We start from the raw sequence: 23,136 nt of genomic DNA on the forward strand, positions 1-23,136 counted from the left end.
ATAACTTTTTATATAAATCTATTGAAACACAAACTAATCCATAGTGGCACACAATCAATAATGACCAGGGCTGGGGGTGGGAAGGGAGTGACGGATTACAATGGGAAATAAGTCAATTTTTGTGGGTAATGGATCTGTTCACTTTCTTGCTTGTGGTGATAGTTTTCTAGGTATCAAATATGTTCAGGTGATTGTATGGCAATTATACTTCAAGAAAACTGTTTTTTAAAAAACAAATAGAAACATGATAGACTCCTAGGGATCACTAACAGTGGCCAACTCTAGGCAGTGGAGGAAAGACCAGAATGGGGGAGGATAATGCTTACAGGGGACTTCAGCTTTTTCTGTAATTTAATTACAGAAATTAATAAATATTAATTTAATTTTAAAACTTTAACAAATTTGGAAAAGATTTTCACAAAGGTGCTTGATTAACCAAATCAATCTTTACTGTCCTGTCAGTCCTACACACATTTCATGCAGTTATCTGTTTGTAAAGATTAAATCATCTGAATATTTTTTTCTTTATTCTCATTTTCCAGACTATTGCCTTTTACAGAGTAAGTTGTGGTTAGTATATCTAGAGTGATATAACTTTTTCTACTGGCTCTTGCAAACTTAGCATTCCATTCCTTTGTGTCACACTATTTTGATCCCTCTTAAAATTTAAATCTTCTCAAGCTATTATTAACTTTTATCCAATCAGGTTTTCTCTAGGCAACATGGGAGTGTTACCAAGGGGAACAAGGAGGGCGAAGTGCATCAAGAGGAAAGGCAGGGGGCGCCAAAGGCAACTAATAGTTCTGAGGACTTGCGCATAAATAATCTGAAACTAACATACACTGCTGTCGAGGTGCAAACTTGTACTAACACTGGAGTTTTAGTGAAGGAGACTGACATGTTTTAATTTTTTAATCAGCAAGTGACATGTGGCACATCTTTCATGTAAATAGTTCAGTCGAAACAGAAGAAATTTAGGTCGCACAACGTGAAACACAATTTCTCACAGGTTAAGAGAAATGAGTTGACTTTTCTTTCAGAAATGCCCATGAGCAGTATTTCTTTTCTTTTCTTTTCTTTTCTTTTCTTTTCTTTTCTTTTCTTTTCTTTTCTTTTCTCTTCTCTTCTCTTCTCTTCTCTTCTCTTCTCTTCTCTTCTCTTCTCTTCTCTTCTCTTCTCTTCTTTTCTTTTTTGACAGGCAGAGTGGACAGTGAGAGAGAGACAGAGAGAAAGGTCTTCCTTTGCCATTGGTTCGCCCTCCAATGGCCGCTGCAGCCGGCACACCGCCCATAAGCAGTATTTCAATTGGGGCCTTCTCAGTTTCAGGGTTATTTATTTTGCAAAGAGGATTGTGATTTTGGTTGTTTAAGGCTTTACCAATAATACTGAATTTTTCTCAGAAATTTTCCATTTCCATCCGTGCAAAGATCTCCAGTAGCCTTGTAAAGAACTCCTGCCCCTTGACTCTCTACTTAGGAATACAACCAATTATGAACATTATAGTCTTGTTTTGGATAGAATTTGGGATTTAAAATTATGGATCTGATTTGAATATAAGAAAAAAATAATTCTAAAGAAGAACAATTTTAAGTGCACAAGGACAATCATGTCCACTGAAGTATAAATAAAAAATAAAGAAGAAAAAAGTGGTAGTTCCTAAATGTCCAATGGAAGGAGAATGGATGAATTATGGTATTTTTTAAGGATTTAGTTATTTATTTGAAAGGCAGAGTTACAGAGAGGCAGAGAAAGACACACAGAAGTCCTCTGTTGGTTCTCTCCCCAAACTGCTGGAACAACTGGAGCTGGGCCAATCCGAAGGCAGGAGCCAGGAGCCTCCTCCAGGCTGAAGGACCTGGGCCATCTTCCACTGCTTTCCCAGGCCACAGTAAAGAGCTGGATCAGAAGTGGAGCAGCTGGGACCCAAACCAGTGCCCACATGGGATGCCGGCACTTCAGGCAGTGGCCTTACCCACTAAGCCACAGTGTTGGCCCCGAATTATGGTATATTAATGAGCATCTCAAACCATATCAACACAATAAATACAACAATAAAGTAGTTATTTTGCTCTCACGTACTTAACATTTTATAATGGCAGTATGTACGAAGCTTGGATGTCATCACTCTGACATAACAAGTAAAAAGCTCAACAAATCAAAAAATCAAAAACTCTTAGATTTGTTAGAGTGGGGTCACAGGGCAAACTGCTGTCCCTCAAATTGGAAACACAGACAGGTGAACACAGAGAATTACAACTTACAGCAGCAGAAACTTCCATGAGAACTTGTTAAGGGAAAAGAAGATCTGAACTTTAATTGAAGAATGCTGAATTTCCAGAAGCTCTAAGGACCAGTATGAGAAATTAAAAACTCCAGGGGAGCGACCCTACAGTTTTCTGAGGTTTACCTCTAGGAGCTTGACAGGATTCACACAGTGAATACTGGAGAAAAATCAATTTTGTGCTCCTAACTGAGGGAAGGGAACTATTGTAAAATATGCCAGTGCTTTATATTCTTAACAAGCCCTCGAAACAACTACCAAAGCCTAAACTCTTAGAGTTTTATCCAAGCTTAATCTTTTTTTAAATGTATTTATTCGAAAGATAGAATTATAGACAGAGAGAGGAAGAGACAGAGAGAAAGGTCCTCCATCTGCTGGTTCACTCCCAAAATGGCCACAGTGGCCATGAGCCAGGAGCTTGGGTACCCAACATGGGTGCAGGGGCCCAAGCACTGAGGCCATCTGCCACTGCTTTCTCAGGCCATAGCAGAGAGCTGGATAGGAAGAAAAGCAAGCGTGACAGGAACTGATGGGATGCTGGCACCGCAGGTGGAGGCTTAGTCTACTATGCCACAGTGCCAGCCCCCAAACTTAATCTATTCAGAGACTAAGACCTCTAACAGATAAAATAGGCCACATGAAAGAACAGATAGGCAATATAAAAGGATGGATGGGAACTCTATGAAAGAACAGAAAAGATAGAGATTTTAAAAAATGCAGCAACAGAAACAAAGAATGCCTTCTGTGGGTTCACTAGAATACAGGACATGACTGAGGAAAAAAATTCTCTGAGCTTGAGGTTTATGTGAATAGAAACCTCCAAAATGGAAAAGCAAAGTGAAAAAAGGCTGAAAAGTAAAATAAAAATAAATATTCAAGAACTGTGCAACAACCACAAAAGGATTAACTATGTACCATGGCTTACGTGTGGCCCCTAAAGATTCATGTGTATCAGGCTTTATCTCCAGTGTTGGTGATACAAAGAGGTGGTGAAATCCTTAAAAAATGGGGCCCAGTGAGAGATCAGCAGACCACTGGAGTGCTGCCCATGGAAGGGATTAACGTAGTTTTTGTGGGACCCTGGTTAGTTCTGACATGAGGGCTGTTAGAAAAGAACAAGTCTCTGGTTTCCTGTCATACCCTCCCTCTCTTACTTGTTCCTGCCATGCCATCCACCATTAGGCCCTCACCAGAGGCTAAACCATTAGGATGGTCTGGTCTTGGACTTTCAGCCTCCAAAACTGTGTGCTGAATACATCTCTTTTCTTGCTAAGTACCCACCTGCAGGTATTTTGTTATAGTAGTAGAAAATGAACTTATATGATATGGGTAATGAAAATATCAGAAGAAAAAGGAACGAAAGAAATCCTCGAAGCAATAAGGACTGAGAATTTCTTCAAATTAATCTCATACCAAACCACAGATCCAAGAAGCTCAGAGAAACCCAAATATGATAAGCACCCAAAAATTCTACCTAAGCATCTCATATTCTGTAGGAAAAAATCTTGAAAGAAGACAGTGTGGGAAAATATCTTACCTAGAGTGGAATGAAGATAAGAATTATATCCAACTTCTTTCAGAACCATGTAAGCAATAAAAGAGTTTAAAAAAAATTAAGCATTCAAAGGAAAAACAAAACCTACAATTATATACCTTGTGAAATTACCTTTCAAAAATAATACAGAAACAAAGATTTTTCTCAGACAAAAATTGAGGGAATTTTTTGCCAGTAGATGTGTTTTTTTAAACAAATATTAAAACAAGTTCTTCAGAGAGATGGAAAATTACATAGGTCATAAACTCTCTCTTTCTCTCTATGTATACTTTATATATATATATAATATATATAAAAGCATTTGGAAGAGTAAATGAAGGGAAAACTACCCTTTTTATCCTTAATTAGTGTAACAGATAACAATTGTTCAAAATAACAATAGCAACAATATACTCAGACATACAAATAAACATATATTTAGGTATGCTTAAATATCAGTCAAAAGAATGACAACAATGATACAGAAAAAGAGGGAAGAATTAGGATTATGTTATTCCTAATAATGAAGGTCCTGACAAGCAGCCGGGATCATTCAAATAATCGATTCCTGCCACACATGTGGGAGCCCTGGATTGCATTTCTGGCCCTTACATTTAGCCCTAGCCCAGCCCCAATCATTGTATGCATATTGGGAATGAAATATCTGCATTTGGGAGCAGATAATAGCTCTCTCTCTTGTTGTGTCTATGTATCTCTCTGTCTCTGTTTCTCAAATTAAAAAAAAATTTTAAAGTAAAGGAAAAAGTAGTATAAGCATATACTTAGAAAGGGGAAAAAATGGACTCATAAAATACTCAGTTAAAATCACAAAAAGAAAAATACTGGAAGACAAAAACAAGAATAAACAAAAATGAATAAACAGTAACAAATAAGGCATATATAAATGAAATTATCAATAAACAGTTTAAACCTCAATGGTCTAAATACATCAATGAAAAACAGAGATTGGTCAGAATGGATCAAAAAAACATAAGATCCTATTATATGTTGTTATCAGAAACTCATTTTAAATACAAAGAAACACTTATATTAATATGCAAAGAAATGGTAAGATATATCTATGCTAACCCTAATCAAAAAGAAAGTGGGAATGACTATATTTGTACATGAAAGAACAGACTTCAAAAAAAGTTGTCAAAGAGGGTCATTACATAATAACAAAGGGGTCAATTTTCCAAGAAGATATAATAATTCACAGTATATATGCTTCTAACATCAAGAGAATAAGAATGGGTGAGGAAAAATTGATAGAACTATAAGGAGAAACAGATGCATCTACAGTTATAGTGAAGACTTTAAACACTCCCCTATCAGAAATGGAAGACCAGCAGGCAGAAGATGACTAAGAACATAACTGAACTCAATAAGAGCATCAATCGAATCGGAACAATCGACATCTATTGACTGCTTCATCCAACAATAGCAGAATATATCTTTTTCTTGAGCTCATATGGAGCATTCACCAAAACAGGTAACGTTCTGGGTCATAAAGTACACTGTGGGGCTGGTGCTGTGGCACCTGGTTAGGGCCGCAGCCTGCAGCACTGGCATCCTGTGTGGGCGACATCCTTCGAGTCTCCACTGCTCCACTTCTGATCCAGCTCTCTGCTGTGGGCTGGGAAAGCAGTAGAAGATGGCCCAAGTCCTTCATCTGGAGAGACCCAGTTGAAGCTCCTGGCTCCAGCTCAGCTCTGGCCGTTGCAGTCATTTGGGGAGTGAACCAGCAGATGGAAGACCTCTCTCAGTCTCACCTCTCTCTGAAACTCTGTGTTTCAAATAAATAAAATAAATCTTAAAAAATAAAATAAAGTACACTGTAACAAATTTAAAAGAATAGAAACCATATAGTCTTCTCCTGGGTCACTGTGAAATTAAATTAAAAATAAACAACAAAAGATACCTGGAAAAATTACTTGGAGAATATATGGTTCAAAAAAGAAATCTCAAGGGAAATCTCAAAGATATTTTTCACTAAATAAAAATAAAAATATAACTTGCTAAAATTTCTGATTGTGTGAAAACAGTAGCAGAAGAAAAATTTACAGCATTGAATGTGTATATTAGAAAAGAAACATTTAAAATCAATAATCTAAGCTTTCACCTTAAAAAACTAGAAGAGCCAGCTAAATCTAAAGAAAACAAAATAATTAATAAAATTAGAACCCAAAATGAAACAATGCATTTTAAAACATAAAATCAATAAAGAAAATCAACAAACTCAAAAGCTGGTTCTTTTTTTTTTTAAATTTTTTTGACAGGCAGAGTGGACAGTAGAGAGACAGACAGAGAGAAAGGTCTTCCTTTTCCGTTGGTTCACCCCCCAAGTGGCCGCTACGGCCAGCGCGCTGCGCCGATCTGAAGCCAGGAGCCAGGTGCTTCTCCTGGTCTCCCATGCGGGTGCAGGGCCCAGGCACTTGGGCCATCCTCCACTGTCCTCCTGGGCCACAGCAGAGAGCTGGACTGGAAGAGGAGCAACCAGGACAGAATCCAGCGCCCTGACCGGGACTAGAACCTGGGGTGCTGGCGCTGCAGGCGGAGGATTATTCTAGTGAGCCACAGCGCTGGCCCAAAAGCTGATTCCTTGAAAAGACCAATAACCTGATATTTGATTAGGTTCTAGCCAGGTTAACCAAGAAAAAAAGAAAAAGACACAAATTACTAATACCTGTATCAGAAATCAAAGAGGGGATATGGCAATTTATCCTATGGACATATAAAGGGTAATAAAGTAAAATTATGAACCATTCCATGCAACCTTCAATACAATTCAAAAGAGAATTTATAAATAATAGCTTGGTATACTGTGAAGATTGTTTTGACCTCAGAGATCCCTTGAAGAACGGCTTGTGGTCCAGAGAAAACAGTTTGAGAACCCCCATGAATGTTTGCAGGGCTACATCAGAGTGCCTAGTAAACTTAATTGTTCCAGGCAATGGCAATAAAGCCTGTCTTGCTCTTACCAGTTAACTCTTGGGGTCAGGAATAGGGGGCCATGGTGATTGCAGAACCTCTACTGCTTCCAAAAATACTCACCTCATCCCCTCCAATCACCCTACACTCCAATTTAAGCCTGAATTCACATGTCAGGGCTCTGAATCAAGGTAGAGGCTACTTTTGGTATCCTGGTGTTCTGAGATTAGGTAGGGGAGTCCACAAAAGCCATAAAAACGACTAAATCCTTTCATCCTTCACATCATTTCTAAGCAGGTCTATCAAGTGATCTTCTCAAAAGTTGGAAGATCTGAAAGCCAAAGTCAGGAATCTGATGAGGTATTACAGGCACCAAGAAGTCGGACCAGCATACAACAATCTCCATTGTTTGTAAGAATTCAGCTTAACAAAAGTCCATAGAAGAGGAACCTTAGAACTTTTCACTAGATTTGCTGTGATAAATGTAAGAGCAATAGAGTATTAGGTCAAAAAGGATGAGTGAATGGGAAATTGGAAAAGTAAGGTGTACACTAGGCAAAATATCTAAGAGATTGGACAGGGCTAATGGTCTAATATACACATTTTTGAAGTTGCCATGATTTGAGCATGTCTTAATTTCAACTAAAGAAGTGGTAGAGGCTGGCACCGCAGCTCACTAGGCTAATCCTCCTCCTGAGGCGCTGGCCCACCGGGTTCTAGTCCTGGTTGGGGCACTGGATTCTGTCCTGGTTGCTCCTCTTCCAGTCCAGCTCTCTGCTGTGGCCCTGGAGTACAGTGGAGGATGGCCCAAGTGCTTGGGCCCTGCACCCGCATGGGAGACCAGGAGAAGACCTGGCTCCTGGCTTCAGATCGGCGCAGTGCGCTGACCGCAGCGGCCGTTGTGGGGTGAACCAATGGAAAAAGGAAGACCTTTCTCTCTGTCTCTGTCTCTCACTGTCTAACTCTGCTTGTCAAAAAAAAAAAAAAAAAAAGTGGTAGAAAGAAAAGAAAATTGGCAAAATGAATGAAAGTGCTTTGAAAAATATACAAGTTGGGGATAGCAGTAGTAGTAACAATAACAGCTACTTAGCAGTCATTATGGGCCATCTACTTCATACATTTCAGAAACACTAAATGTACATCATATTGTATCAATTCTCAGTCCTCCAATAGTTTTGTGAGATATTAACATTTTATGAATAGGGAAACTGAGGTTCAGAGAGACTAATTAATTTGTGCAAAACATAAGGATCCTGGGATTTGAATCTAAGGGTATCTGACCTCCTACGGTCTGGCCTTTTTCTTCCATCTAATGCTTTTTTTTTTTTTTTTTTAGTTCTGGGTTTATTCTGACACTTTAAAGTTTGTGAATTATTTGTGCACAATCCAGAGTGTGTTTCCTGGGTAGGTGCTGCAATGCCTACTTAGTATTTGAGCTCAACACATTATAAAATAAATAGTGCTGTGTCCGGGATTTTAAGCATTGAAATGATAGTGTTAGTCTTCAAAGGGGAAAATAACAGCCTAGTAAAACAGGATTACAAGGGCAAAACTTAATGTGCTAAGATCTCTAAGCCTTGCAATACAAAGAGCAGAAGTGAAAAAATGTCTGCAACCACAAGAGAACTAATGAGCCTGTCATTTTACTAAGCAACAGCAAAAGCTGATTATCTGGTGCCTGCTCTGGGAAAAGACAGAAAAAAAATCAAGTGATGAAAAGATGCCACTTAATTTAACATGCACTTAAAATATATTAAGTAACTTTACCAAAAATTGGGTTCATTTTACATAGCAACCTTAGTCCAACACTAGATAACTTACCCACAGTGGGTCCTCAGTAATCCTACAAGCTCTGGAACAGCCCTCACAACCACTTAGCATAGCTGTGTGCAGATGGTGATGAGCTAAGGGATGCCAAGAGATAATACCCTTGCCCGTGGTCTGCAAAGCCAAAACAGATCCCAGGTCTGTGGAGGCGCCTTCAATCTGAAGTGGTAGATGAGAAAAAATGGGGAGTAATACTGGCTGTGAAGTGAGATTGCCTCAGGTCCACGTTCAGCTGTTACATTTAGTAACCTGCCACACAGGTTTCAGTGAAGAGTCCTGTGACAATCCAAATGACACACTGGTGGGCCAGCCTCTAAGAAACTCACCACTCCTCATACCATTTTTACAGACCACCTACTCGGTGCCCTTTTCCCACAGGAGCCTGCCAGCTTTTATTAATATCTGATGAAAATCCACGATTCATGAGGCTGACACAGAAGAAACTTCTGGGTCCGTTCTTTCACAGCCAACCTCAGCATCAAATCGTGGGCCATCAGCATTGAGGACTGGAATATTTGCCCAAAACCTTTCAAAATGCTCTCTCCCTGAGGAGCTCTTTCATTAGCAGGACTGGGCCCAAGTGCGGTTTCCATAAGCCTCGTTGGGCACACGTGGGTTGGCAACTTGGTAAGAGGCGTCAACCTCGCGTTTGCAACTGTGGAACATGAAGGGTGCCGGGCTTGTTTACGACTGGATACCGTGAGTCGACAGGGTGACTTCTAAAGTGCTGTAAGTATGAGGCTACAGGAAGAAGACTCGAAGGAGGGCCTCTTTTCCAAACGTTAGGGCTTTGCAGGCTGAGGGAAAGAATGCTGCGTTTGGAGCTTGTACTAGAGGCTGTGAGGAGTGGGCCAAAGGCAGTGCGGCACAGCCACAAGAACAGGGTGCCCCACTTTCCAGTCCACATCACGCGGTGTGTTGGAGGCCCCGGTGGTCCCCTCTCATTGGCCACAAGTGGCCCCAAAAAGCTGGGAACAGATGGAACAGCCTCTTCACGTTGTTTGACCTCCTAGGTACCACGACTCCCACAAGACCCTGCGCTTGTGGGGCGTGGCCGAGGTCAAGACGCGGGACCTGTAATGGGCGGGGCCACGATGCAAATAGTCTTAATGCCCAGGACTCTGGCGCAGGTACTCAGCTTCCGGGAGCTGTGGAGCTGCCTTCTCTGCCTGACGTGCATGTGGGCTCATCTGACCACTGACCACAGGAGTCAATGCTCTTCGTTGGGGTCTTCAGACTCGTGCTCCGGGTTAGTGGGTGCTGAAGTGTTGGCTGGGGACTGGGTGGCATTGAAGCTGCTTCTGGGGCTTCGTGCAGGTGGCGGGACCCCCAGGCGATGTTTTAGGGTCCCGTGCCAGCAGCACTGAAGCCGTGCTCTAAACCAGCTGTGACTCTGGAAATAGGCCCGACACTTAAGGGGCCTTAATTTTGGCGGTAGAGAGAAGAGATGATGAGAGTGAAATCAGGGGGATGTCTGAACTTATGCTGAAACATTTTGATCTGTTCTCTGTAATTCTTTATCCGCCTTTCCTGGCTTTTATGTGCTTATCTCTTGCATTGTCTTCTAGGAGAAGTCAGCTTGATGGTCCAGCAGGGCCACGTCTGCTCTTCAGTCTATCTTGAAGTTTCTTTTTGTTATTATTTCAGTAGCTGTTTGTATTTCCAAGCTCTCTGGTTAATTCTTTTCATAATTGCCTGATCTTATTGCATGATGTGTTGTTCTTGCCTATTCCTAAGATAATTTTAACTGTATTGATTTTAATGTCCTGACTTTTTTTTTTTTTTTTTTGAAAGGGGAGAGAGAGAGAGAGATTGAGAGATCTTCCATCTGCTGATTCCTCCCCACCCCCCAAATACTGGGACTGGGCCAGGCCAAAGCCATAAGCCAGGAACTCAATGTGGGTCTCCCAAGTAGGTGCCTCTCAAGATGCCCAATAGCAGGAAGGTAGCGGAGCCAGGACTCAAACCCAGACACTTCAATATGGGGTGCAGGCATCCCACATGCCTTAACCACTAATTCAAATGCCTGCCCCCATGTTCTGTTAAAAAAAATTAACCGTTTCTTCAGGTTCAAGTTCTTTTAAAAAAAGAAACAGAAGAATATATGTATTAACATTATGCTTTTTTTAAAAAAAGATTTATTCATTTACTTGAAAGTCAGTTACACACAGAGAGAAGAGGCAGAGAGAGAAGTTTTCCATCTACTGGTTCACTTCCTAATTGGCCACAAAGGCCGAAGCTGTGCCGATCCGAAGCCAGGAGCTAGGAGCTTCTCCTGGGTTTCCCATGCCTATACAGGGGCCCAAGGACTTGGGCCATCTTCTACGGCTTTCCCAGGCCATAGCAGAGAGCTGGATAGGAAGTGGAGCAGCTGGGACTCAAACTGGCGCCCATATGGGATGCCGGCACTGCAGACGGCGGCTTTACCCACTATGCCAGAACATCGATCCCATTATGCTTTTCATAATTTAGTTTTTCCTTGGATGTTTGCTGCTGGTTATGTCTCACTCATTTCTGAGATTCCCCCATTTATTTTTCAATCTTTTTGCACAGACTCAGGAGCCAGAGATGAGGAGGTAAAAGGAGGAAGGTGCTGCAGAGGTTGTTTTATTTTAAATGAGAATAAAAGAGGAGGATTTGCAACCTAGTGACTATCTGGATCTCCTCATCAGCATATGCTCCCATACTCACTGCACACAGCTGGCAACAGAGACCCCCATTTCCTGCTTCCTGTAAGGTTTTATTTTGGTGATCTCACCAGTTATCCTGAAATTCCCCTGGGATCTTTCTAAGGTTTTTAACATCCTTGGGGATGAAAGTATACTTGATTTTCTTTCCTTGTGCATAAAGGGGATGATTGGAAAGAGTGACCAAGGAGCATTCCTAAAATGTTTTTAGTATTTTTATTTATTTATTTTTAGTTCTCAAAAGGGAGCCAAACATCTTTATAAAGACTCTCAAAGATGAATGAAAATCATTGCTAGAGTTAACTTTGTTACAGAAGTGACAAAACATCCTTCTTTGTGTAAAAAGGTAAGTTTATTTTAACATTGTATGCACGTAAAAATTAGCTGGAGGTAATTATTTAAAAGACACTATAAATTCATGTTGATAATCCATATTCTGTATAAGAACTCTTTCATAGTTCTATTAAGGTACCACCATGCATTAAAAAAAAAAAGTAAGATTAACTCCTGTCTAGGCCCTGAATTCCTGCTATAATGGGCATAATTTAAAATGTGGATGCTTACTTTTTAAATCAAGAGATTGGAGGTCTATTGTTTTCAGTACATAAGCACTTCATGGATAGAGGTGTGACTTTCAGAATTCTTTGGGCAGAGGACACAAGAATAGTAAGGATTATGTTTAGTCTTAGGTTAAAAAAAAAGTAGTTAAATGATTCTAGCACTATACAGGTTTTTGAAGTAGAAGTTCGAGGATGCAGGGAATGTACAGTAGGTAAGACTCCCTGAGCTTTGTACAGTAGAAAATGAGGCATCTCTCACCATTTTGTGCTTTCTTCCCATGCTAGAGAAAGGATTAACAAATTGCTAGCATGAAGTCCTAAATGCAGGCCTTCATAAGCTGTTTCATAAAATGAACATTATAGATCATAGGCTAGGTGGGACCCTAAGGAACACAGGGGTTAAAATTACTTGATCTTTATGCCCTGCTGGAAATTCTCCCCAGGCAAGGATGGGCCTTGGGAGAGGAATAGGTGGAGGACCTACAGCAGATCAACAAGGCCAGGAGAGGGGATGTTACTCAGCTCATCCTCTCTGGCTGGATGATTCGGAGTTGAGAAACCTGAATTCAGGACCTGATTTATAATATCTGGGTTGTTGGTAACTTCAAATACATCTCCTAATTTCTCTTTCCCTCATAATCAAGAGTAACAACACTAGTCCTCTTTAAACTATGTAAGGCTGTTTTAAGAGTAAAATAATACAGAACACACATGTACAAACTATTAGCACTATTACTGATAAGTGATACTGACCTATAGGCTCTTTTGCTCACATCTCCTTTAAAGATAACAGTTTTTCCAAAGAGTTTTTGCAACACATAGCACTTGCTGAAAAAAATGCCACACTTAGAGATGTAAGAACTAGAGAAAGTATACAACATGAAAAAAACCACCCAAACAATCCTGTAATTTCCTGAAAGTAGGGATGAGCTTGGTCTTTATCACTGATGTATCCTGAGTACGTAATCCAATTCCTGGCATTTAGAAAGTGTTCAACAAATGTTTGTCAGTTGCATGATGGACATGGAAGTGATCCATTATCCTGTGTTCTGAATAAAATTGACACTGACGGTCTGATTTCAAAGGTCTATGTTCTGCCTGAAGTGCAGGGCATGTTAACATGGGGAAATCATGTTTTCTACTGTACATTCCTTGCATCCTCGAACTTCTACTTCTCCAAAACTCAAAAAATACCAAGAAGAGACAATGTTGTTAGATTTTATTACATTTTTATTATACAGATGATACTCATGTCTACATTAACAGAGCTCATAAAAAGGTAAAATTCCAGTAACACACTGCAGACAAATTAAATTCTTATTTGGAGGTAATTGCTATTTCCTCTCCAGCCTCCATGTGTCTGTGGATGTCTGTGTTTGAATTGTGTAGTTTGAATTGAAAACTGCAAAATAACTTTAGCTTTTTTTTTAATTACTTCAAATGCTTTGTTGGTATTCTAGGAGCAGAATAAAATCAAAATACATTGCTTCACCCTTGAACATTCCCTTGAAATTATTTATACTGTTTCAACTGACTATAAGGAATTTGTTCATCAGAGGAAAATGAAGATGCTATCCAATTTCCCATTCGGACAAGGAATTCCTTTTGAGGTTAGTCATTATCATGTGAAAGTGGGAAATGAATAAAAATTCAGTAGTGGAAAGGAGGGGAATAATTAACTGATGTAGGACAAATTGAAACTTAAATTGATAGAAGTGTTTTCTAAATGCCTCTCATAAGATATTCCTAGTGAAATAGCAAAGCAAATAGAGTTCAAAACTATTTGTTTCAAAATATATCCCCCTCATTAAAATTTTGTCGTTATGTAGAAAATTACTTATTGCCTATAATATTTAGACTTTTGAGAGAAAGCTAGTGTATAGAACAGGAGGATTTTTTTTAAAGATTTATTTATTTATTTGAAAGAGTTACACAGAGAGAGGAGAGGCAGAAAGAGAGAGTGAGGTCTTCCATCCGCTGGTTTACTCCCCAATTGGCTGCAACGGCCAGAGCTATGCCGATCCGAAGCCAGGAGCCAGGAGCTTCTTCTGGGTCTCCCATGTGGGTGTAGGGGCCCAAGGACTTGAGCCATCTTCTACTGCTTTCCCAGACCACAGCAGAGAGCTGGATTGGAAGTGGACCAGCCGGTTTTGAACCAGAGCCCATGAGGGATGCCTGCCGGCACTTCAGGCCAGGACGTTAACCCACTGCGCCACAGCACCAGCCCCTAGAACTGGAGGATTTTTAACACTGGGTCAGGGCAAGAATCCTGGCACCTTAAAGCTGCCTGCACAATCCAGCAACAACTTTCTACTGTTCGTTCTGACTAGGGAGTCGTCTGTATCCTCAGGAAGGCAGGGAGTGACTGTTCAGAGTAAACATGTATCTTTAGGCAGTCAAAGCATCTGGAAATATGTATGCCCATTCACTGATCATGTGACTTTGTGCATCTGCACAGTAGACTCTAATTAAAACCCACCTCCAGCCACTTACAGACCATTACAGGTGGACCTCCAGAGGCCTTTGCGACAAGTCAAAGTCTTGATTATTAGACACCTAGAATAGGGTATTAATGCAGCATGGATAAGGCGACAAATTGGCATCAATAGATTGTAGGAGTTGGAAATATCTAAAAGATTCCTAAGAAGTGGTGGATTTTTTTTTATAAAGAAGATGAGGATGAGATTACCAGATTTCAGAGGTGATGAATAAAGCATGGCAGGTAGGAATGGAGTCATGAATTTTTGTTACTGCCTGGACAAGAGTTGAGGTATAAGGTGTCCAGAGACTGCCCTGAAGTGGGTAGGCTGCAGTAAAGTGGTGAAGTGACTGCATCAAAAGGGAGCTGGTATTTGGGTGAGGATATCAACAAACCATCAATAATCCAAGTGAATAATCACATGTGTGGTTGTGTTTGTGTGTGTGTGTTCTCTCTGAACCTAGTTTCTTATTCATCCTAAATAGCGAGGCTATCAGAGATATATATATATATATATATATATATATATATATGAATGCTATATATTGATATCCATCCTACTGCGGCATTCCTAATGTCTGTGACTTCTCTGACTAAACTATAAGGGACCATTGTAGAAAGAAGGCTCCTTAAAAGGGAGCACAGTGTGTAGCAAACATTACAAAATACTCATAAGCCTGAAAGAAGAATTAATCAGTATATTAGTCTTCTCACACTCCCAGAACAAAGTACCACAGGCTAGGTGGCTTAAACAAAGAACATTTATTGTCTCACAGTTCTAGAGGTCACATGTTGAAAATCAAGGTGCTGGCAGGGTTGATTGTCAGTGGGGCCTCTCCTCCTGGTATGTAGTCAGCTGCCTTCTTACTGTGTCCTTACGTGGCCTCTTCTTTGTGCTTGCTTGGAGAGAGGGGCACCGAGGAAAGGGGAGCACTTGTGTGCTTCTCCTCTGGTTTCTATTCTTATAAGGATACCAGTTGTATTAGATAAGGGCCCAACTCTTATGATTTCCTTTAACATTTATTACCTCCTGATAGACCCCCATCTCTGAATACAGTCACATTGGGGTATAATTCTTCAACATATGAGTTTGAAGGGGACATAATTCAATCTACAACAACCATTATGGGGGAAAAATCCATGGAGTGGATTCTGTCTGGAGTGGTCATGCTGTGATTTTAGGAGTGTAAGATGAGTAGTATAAAAAAGTTACCTCTGAAGTCCAAGTAGGACGTGAGTTCAAGAGGTTAGCGAGAGTCTACTGTCTTCCATGGTCTTGAGTTTGAGACTGGGACTACCCTAAAAGGGAAATGTTTAGGAATCTTCTGCTGTAGTTTTTCCCAAACCACTACTTCCAGCCAATGGTGATTCTGAAGTGAATCTATCAGAGCCTTCAGAACCTTAAGCCCTGCATAGAATCACAAATTTGGGGGTAGGAGAAGTGCTGCTTCCAGATTCTGAGAAGTGTGATGCTGTAATATAAACTCAAAAGTGCTGTCGTGGGAGCACTTGTGTCTCTTGAGTCTCTTTGTTGATCTGTGGCCAATCAGAAATGTAAGACCACTGGCAATTTCTGAATCATTTGAATTCTACTACTATATGATGGTGGCATGTCTCATAGTTTGTTTTACCCATGATCAGAACCAGGTCCTTTGGCTCTCAGTCTGTTGAGAACTGACCATCACAATATGTAAGGTATCAGACAACCATTGGTGAGAAGTAGATGTACTTTCCATTTCCCCTTGAGCATGGTGAATAAGCTCTAAGAGAAGGCAGAGAAGTAAGGGAAATGTGGTGAGCCCTTAGGACTGCAGTGTGCTGATAAGGACCTGAAGAAGGTGCCTCCATGCATTCTACTTCATTGAAGGTGGTCACAGGTGTGATAGGAAGCCATGTGGAAATGGAGCACAACAGGCATAGAGAATGACTTTGTGGAGCAATTAGGAGAAATGCTTTGTTGTTTTTTTATTTAGTGTGTATGTGTGTCTGTGTGTGTGTGTATGTGTGTGTGTGTGTGTGAGAGAGAGAGAGAGAGAGAGAGAGGTGAGAGAGAGAGAGAGAGAGAGAGAGAGAGAAAGATGTAGAGCTATCTTTCATCCACTGTTTCACTCTCAAATGCCCACAAATTTCCTGGGCTGGGCCAAGCCAAAGCCAGGAACCCAAAAGTCTATATAGTTCTCCAATGTCAGTGGCAGTCACCCGTCACCCAAGTATTTGAGTTATCACCTGCTACCTCCCGTGATGCACATTAAGCAAGAAGCTGGATCAGAAACAGAGGAGCCCAGACACGAACTGATGGCCACATGGGATGCCAGCATTTCAGGCAGCTATTTTACCTACTATGTCACAATGCCAGATCCCCATTCCCATTTTATCTTCTCGAGGCTCTGTGCATACAGGCTTATAAATGTCAACTTCTGTAAAATGCCTCCTACGGGTGGCCCTGGCTTGAATGATGAAAGAAGAGGCAAGGCATTTCCCTTTTTTCTGTTTGCTGACTCTTTTGTAACTGATGGTGTTTCTGACTGCTGAATGCTGGTGTAATTATCTGCAAAGGCCAAGGTGTTATCTGTGAGAGAAGAAAGGAGGATTGTGGGGAAAGAGTAAGTCCTTAGTGGTTCCTCTCACTCTAGGGAGACAGGTAGATTCCAAGAATGTGTCAAGTTACCGAAGGATGGCAGATGTGGAGTGGTTTGGAGTTAAAAGGCAAAGCTAGCACTCAGTTCAGTTCACTGACTTTTTGTTGCTTTTGCAATTCTGTGAAGGCCCTTGTGTTAAAGAAGACAATCTGTAGAACAAAGGAAAAGAATGATGGAACGAGTTTTGCCAACCATTGAATTACTACATTTTTCATCCTGAGCACAGCACTCATTAATCTCTACATTAGTCAATATGTTGGTTATAAAAATGAGCTTCCTTCAAACTAACTATTCTCATTTTATATCCTCTTTTAAATATGCAAATCAGCTTAACTTTATCCTAAATTTATCTCATCCTGTCTTATAAAGAAAACTTGAGAGTTTTATAACTCTATAAATATTTAAGAAGAAACAATGGAGTCACACGAGTTACTTTTTATCCTGTGTACTTGCCAAAGAAAGGAGAAAGTAAATATCAGAAATCTTATCACGAACCACAAATTGCAATTTATGCCTAAGTCAAGATGTAATTCGGACCGTAAATCAGCAGGCTCCACAGAAGCCTTTTACATACCTTGTAATATCTCTATTATGCCTTATAAATAAAAGTGGTTGCCAGACCTCAGTTGGTTCATTAATCACGATTCAGCTTAATCCTGGAAATACAAATAAGTTGTCGGTTACATTTGTATTCCATTACTTTGACACTAATATAGAATTAGTTGATTCATTAGCTGATTCCTAAATCAAGAGCCCACAAAATTTTAATAAGAGCAATATTTTGTATTGTCTCATGGAAATGTATGTGCCCAGTGCAATATTCTTAATTTATATCGTTGCTTAACAATGATAGTAAATAAATCAAGGCTCTTGTTGAGCCTCTGTCAAGGAGAGTCATTAACTGGAGAAATTTCCCATTGCTCTTTTGACTGATAACCTATGCGCTGATAGGTTGCATTAGCTGGAACCATCATGGGATTTTTAGCAGCTCAACAGCATACTTTTGTTTAAGGCATTGCAATCTTTTTTCTTAATTCAAGAATGCCAGTGTTATCACCTTTCATATGACTGTCCTCTTCAAGGAAAGTCCCTGACTCAGAAAGAAGGAACCAGTCCCCAAAGGAATTTTCAGGGGAACACCTCCAGGGTGATCACCTGAGACAGCCTCTAAGGAAAAGACTGAAATTCGGGGAGTCAGCACTGTGGCATAATAGGTTAAGTCTCTGCCTGCCATGCCTCCCATATGCGTGCTGGTTTGGGTCCCGGCTGCATCTCTTCTGATCAAGCTCTCTGCTATGGCCTAGGAAAGCACTAGAAGATGGCCCAAGTGCTTGGGCTCCGATACCCATGGGGGAGACCTGGAAGAAGCTCCTGGCTCCTGGTTTCCAATCAGCTCAGCTTCAGCTGTTGTGGCCAGTTGGGGAGTGAACCAGCAGATGGAACACCTATTTCTCTGACTCTCCTTTCTGTAACTCTGCCTCTCAAATAAATGCATCTTTTAAATTTAAAAAAAAAATCTGAATAAGTCTATTAATATTTATAAGATAAGGATTTTTCTCCTTAATATCATTATTAATATATACATTCATATGGAAAGAAAACTCAAAAATAGAACAACCCAATAGATGGAAGAAAGACCAAAACATAAAAATTTAGAGGAATAAGCACACTAAGACAAGCCCATGAGCTCCATGAGACCAAGCACTTCATGTATTTTGTTTGCTGTTCTTTGCACAGCACATGGGAGCCACTCAAAGTCAAATCCATAGTTTTGAATGGAATCACTTTGGCCTTTGATGGTAGGATAGTTAGTTCATGATCCTCAGCAAGGGGTGAAATTTGTTTTGCAAGTTCAAGAATGGAAGGAGTCAAATAACAAAATTGAGAGGTTAAGCCATAAAAGACTATATTTTTTCTGAATTGGGGTAGATTTGAATTAATTTTAAACATAATTAATCTGTGACTGTGGTCTGTATACATTTTGATAATTTTTCTTTGGAAATGTGAGGCACATAGAACTTGCTCACAGTGTACTCTCTTTGGCCATGTATAGACTCATAAAAGAGGTCTTAACTGGCTCAGCTCCCTTCTTCTAGGACTGTAATTATTCCCCCCAACCTTAATCTTTCTGATGTCATAAACTTTCAGGTTGATCCCTGCCATATTCAATCCCATTCTCATAAGTTGAAAATTACTTGCAATGTTAGTTATCTTGAAGTTACAGTGACTTTTTATCACACTAAGTCTTTGAAAGCCATTGTGTATTTAACACTTAGAGCATAATCTCAGTTTGGACTAACTACAGCTTATTTACTCAACAACCACACATGCCTACTGGCCAGAGTACTGGATGGCACAGGTCTAGAAAATGCATGTATTTTTCCCCTCAAAAAGATGTTCTGAGTTATGCTACAAATTAATTTTAATTAATTGAGTCAAATGGTGGTAGTAACTCAATCATAGGATCATAAAATATTCTGAAGCTAACAAGGCAAATTATTACATTTGTTGTTGTTTTTGCTGTCATTCTTTTCAATGCTCCTCACTTAACATTTGGCAAATGAATCAATGAGAATGTGGCTGCAAAATAGGCTACATCATGACAAAGACTCCCTCTTTTCACCAAAATTAGGCTCCTCTGAGGTTTCTTTTTGACTAGTACTGCACTTTGGGCTCTGTCTACTCCAGTGGTTCTGTGTACTTACTCAGACCAGTTTTAGCAAGAACCCTGTTGGGTCTGTTTTAGAGAAAATCTGTTGACTATTTTTGATATCTGATCAAATTCCTTTTCCCTTACCCTCAATATCTTGCCACGCTGGCCTGTCTTCAACAATAATCCTGTCAAGACGATTTAGCAACAATCCCCCTAATATCCCTGGTGTTTTATCTTGGTAATTTCCACTCACTGATTCCCACCCTACTCCTTGCCTATACATTTCCATTTATTCTTGTTGTATTTAGGGTTGAGCACAATCTTTCTCCCAAACTACACAACCCACTGTAACTCCTCTTTAATAAAGTCTTTCCTACCATCTTCAACAGATGTCATGAATAAGTTTTCTTTAATAGTCAAGAGGGTGCTAATGGAGAAATACAATAAAAGATGACTACTTGTAATGGACATTTGTTGGGTTTGCCAGACCAGTATCCTTTTCTTCTTCCTCTGTTGTACTATATCTACAATTGCATGTGGCCTTAGTAGAACTCTCAGCTGATTTTTTTCTGGCCCAAAGTAAGCAGATGAGTTGAACTAAGACCAAATTAATATTCTCTTGGGAGATTTAAACTTGAGCATTTAAACCAAGGATGAAAACGGGTTGGTGTTCTGTTATTCTGATGGCATGGTTCTTCTGAAAGCATATCTTCTGAAAGCATATGATTTCCAGGTCTACCATGGTTCCTGTCTTTCTGAAGATAATGACTGCATCGATATGCTGGGTACATTGTTGACAGAGTCTTCTTACAGTGGACCAATATGAGAAGCATAATAGATTTCTGTAAATTTTAAAAAGATCCTTTTGCCCTTTTGTACATTACCATTCATGATGAAAAATCTGGGTGTGAATAGGGGTAATTTGGAAAAGGTGAAGTTACAGCTTCTAGACTAGGCATGCTTATCATGTGGTGTGGAGGGAGAGCACTTGGCATTAGGGGAAACAAAAACCTTGACCCCAGGAAATACGGGGAAGTGACAGACTCTTGCTTTTCAGAAATGCTCCAACCTTCCTCATAAAGCAACATGCCCTGTTGCAGGCTCCTGCACTCTGGCAAGCCCCTTCATTTAGCTGACTGCTGAGTTGCCATCCCCTGCCAGAGAACTCTGACCATGATTTGATTGCTATTCTTCCTAGCCTGATTAAAAGACCAGTAGAAACAGCAGGGCCCCAGCTCCTCCACTTCCCATGAAAGCATCTGTCAACACCTATGATTATCTTCCCACCCCATTCCTGTAGATGTTGCTTATCCTTTGGTGTGGGCAAATTCCATCTGGATGGTAGTATGGAAAAACTGGACAAGCTGGATTTGCAGCAAAACAAGGACTAGAATCAATACTGAAAGCAAACTGAGCACTCTAGAGCTTACCAGCCTACCAGGAACGCTCATTGGAAGCACTCAACCCAGGCCTTTTGACTGATTTGAGTCTTACTTGGGAGATCCCAACAGTTGTCACTTTCTTTCCATAGGCACCCAGTTGACTTGTTTCTTACGTGAAAGCCAGGCCTTAAGTTTATTTCCATTCCCAAAACACATGGATTTGTACTTTAGGGATGGGACTAAAAGTCCTTAAAGTATTTATGGAAACACCACCATAAGGTCATGTAGCACTAAGGTAACTGCAAAAATCTCCCCCCAAAAATGAGACTATTCTTGGTGATGCAAGGGGACTCTCTAGAGGGAAAACTGATGCATTATTTGTATACAGATTACAGACAACAGGAGAAAAAGTGACGTAAAATTTGTCCCCAACTTTGATAAAGTGATCACCATTTTGGATTGAGAGGCAGTGAGGCCAACCTCAACTCATTGGTCAGGGTTATTATGAATGGCAGAATTGCCCAGCACTTCCTACTTGTGGGCCAAATCAGGGACTGTACCATCATGAATTCATCTTTCTGCACCTGTGTTACTTCTGCACATGGAAAGGTCAGTACAAAACCCTAATGACAATGAATGATGGTTTATGGGATTTGCTCAGCTAATTAGGTCAAGTACCTTGAGGGGCATGGTAAAGGTAAATGCTACAGGTGAGCTGCATTCTCCTGCTTGGGTCTTGTGGATGGTAGCTTCAAATACTGTGTCAGGAAGAATGAATTGATTTGGCCCTTGCCTTATTAGTCAGAGTCAACAGAGTGACTTACAGGGTAACACACTTATGAAAAAATTCACCAGACTCCAAGATAAAAATAAAGAGTGGTTGCTATTTAACAATTCTCTATATATTTATTTTTTGTACATCCTTTGGGCAGAGGCTAGGAAAAGCTATCTTTCCAATGATGTTATTATAGTGAACATCCTTGGAATATATATAGGGAATGTTCCTTTCCAGGGCAGAGGGCAGGTATGTTTGCTGTCCAGTACATTAAAGGTCATGTGTCCATCTAGGGAAAGGACAGGCAGGCTTGCTGTCCATTGTAAAAGATTTGGACTCAGAATTCCTCAGCTATGATGCAAATTTACTACACATGCAGCCTCCACTTAAACTGCTCTTCTGTTACTTGGAGAAGGAGGGGAACAAATGTGAACTTGAAGCTGATGTTACCTTCTATGCAATGAGTAAAGTCCTTTGTTTCTGACCTCAGTACTTTGTGTTTTCTGTCAGCATCCGTGAAACCAGAGCAGACCAACTTCTTACCTTCAGGGAGGGTGAAATTTCAGCCCCTTCACAGTTCTTGATAAGTCAGGTAGGCAGTTACATTTACAAGAATGGAGTTCTCTGGAGTGGTATGGGAATTTTATGTCCTAGAACATTCCTAATGTGTAGGTGGAGAGTCTGAACTTTAGACATAAGCAGCTTACTGCAGGATATGACAAGGTTATGGCAGACCTGAAACTGCAACCTGCTGTCTTATTGGTTAAGCCTGGCTGTGAAGTCAGACTGCCTAGATTCAAATCTTGTTCTTCTCTTTGCTTCTTCTTGTTCTGCAGCTCTGCTTCATAATTTATGAAATGGTAATAATAGTACTTGCTTGAAAGTGCTCTGAGTTTTACTTTTCTAAATTTTGTCAGGTAAATGTCATTGTACATGGTGTGTGCGCACACACACACACACATGCACACAAGAATGCTCGTTACTCAAAAAATGTTTCCTGGGGTTGGTGCTGTGATGTACTAGGCTAAGCCCCCTTGGGTGGTGCCGGCATCACACATGGGTGCTGGTTCCTGTCCCTGCTGCTCCTCTTCCAATCCATCTCTTTGCTTATGGGCTGGGAAAGCAGCAGAAGATAGGTCAAGTGCTTAGGCCCCTGTTCCCATGTGGAATATTCGGAAGAAGCTCCTGGCTCCTGGCTTCAGATCCACCCAGCTCTGGCCATTGCAGCCATTTGGGGAGTGAACCAGTGGATGGAAGATTTTCTCTATCTCTCTCAGCCTCTGCCTCTCTGTAACTCTGCCTTTCAAATAAATAAATCTTTAAGAAAAGAGAAGAAAAAAGTATCTCCTCTTTTCAACTTCTTTTTTTATTTTTTTAACTTTTATTTA

The 23,136-nt window shown here is 40.4% G+C and overlaps 1 protein-coding gene across 1 annotated transcript in view; it reads right to left on the minus strand.

The window, feature by feature from the left end:
- EDARADD (EDAR associated via death domain) overlaps nucleotides 1-23,136 on the minus strand; it is a 171,871-nt gene that overhangs the window by 101,830 nt on the left and 46,905 nt on the right. The window contains exon 2 of the mRNA XM_051820772.2: nucleotides 17,513-17,594. The gene's annotated coding sequence lies outside the window, so the exon portion shown is untranslated. The remainder of the gene's footprint in view (nucleotides 1-17,512; nucleotides 17,595-23,136) is intronic.

This window comes from Oryctolagus cuniculus, chromosome 13, assembly GCF_964237555.1.
Source record: "Oryctolagus cuniculus chromosome 13, mOryCun1.1, whole genome shotgun sequence".
In the NCBI taxonomy this organism is placed as follows: domain Eukaryota; kingdom Metazoa; phylum Chordata; class Mammalia; order Lagomorpha; family Leporidae; genus Oryctolagus; species Oryctolagus cuniculus.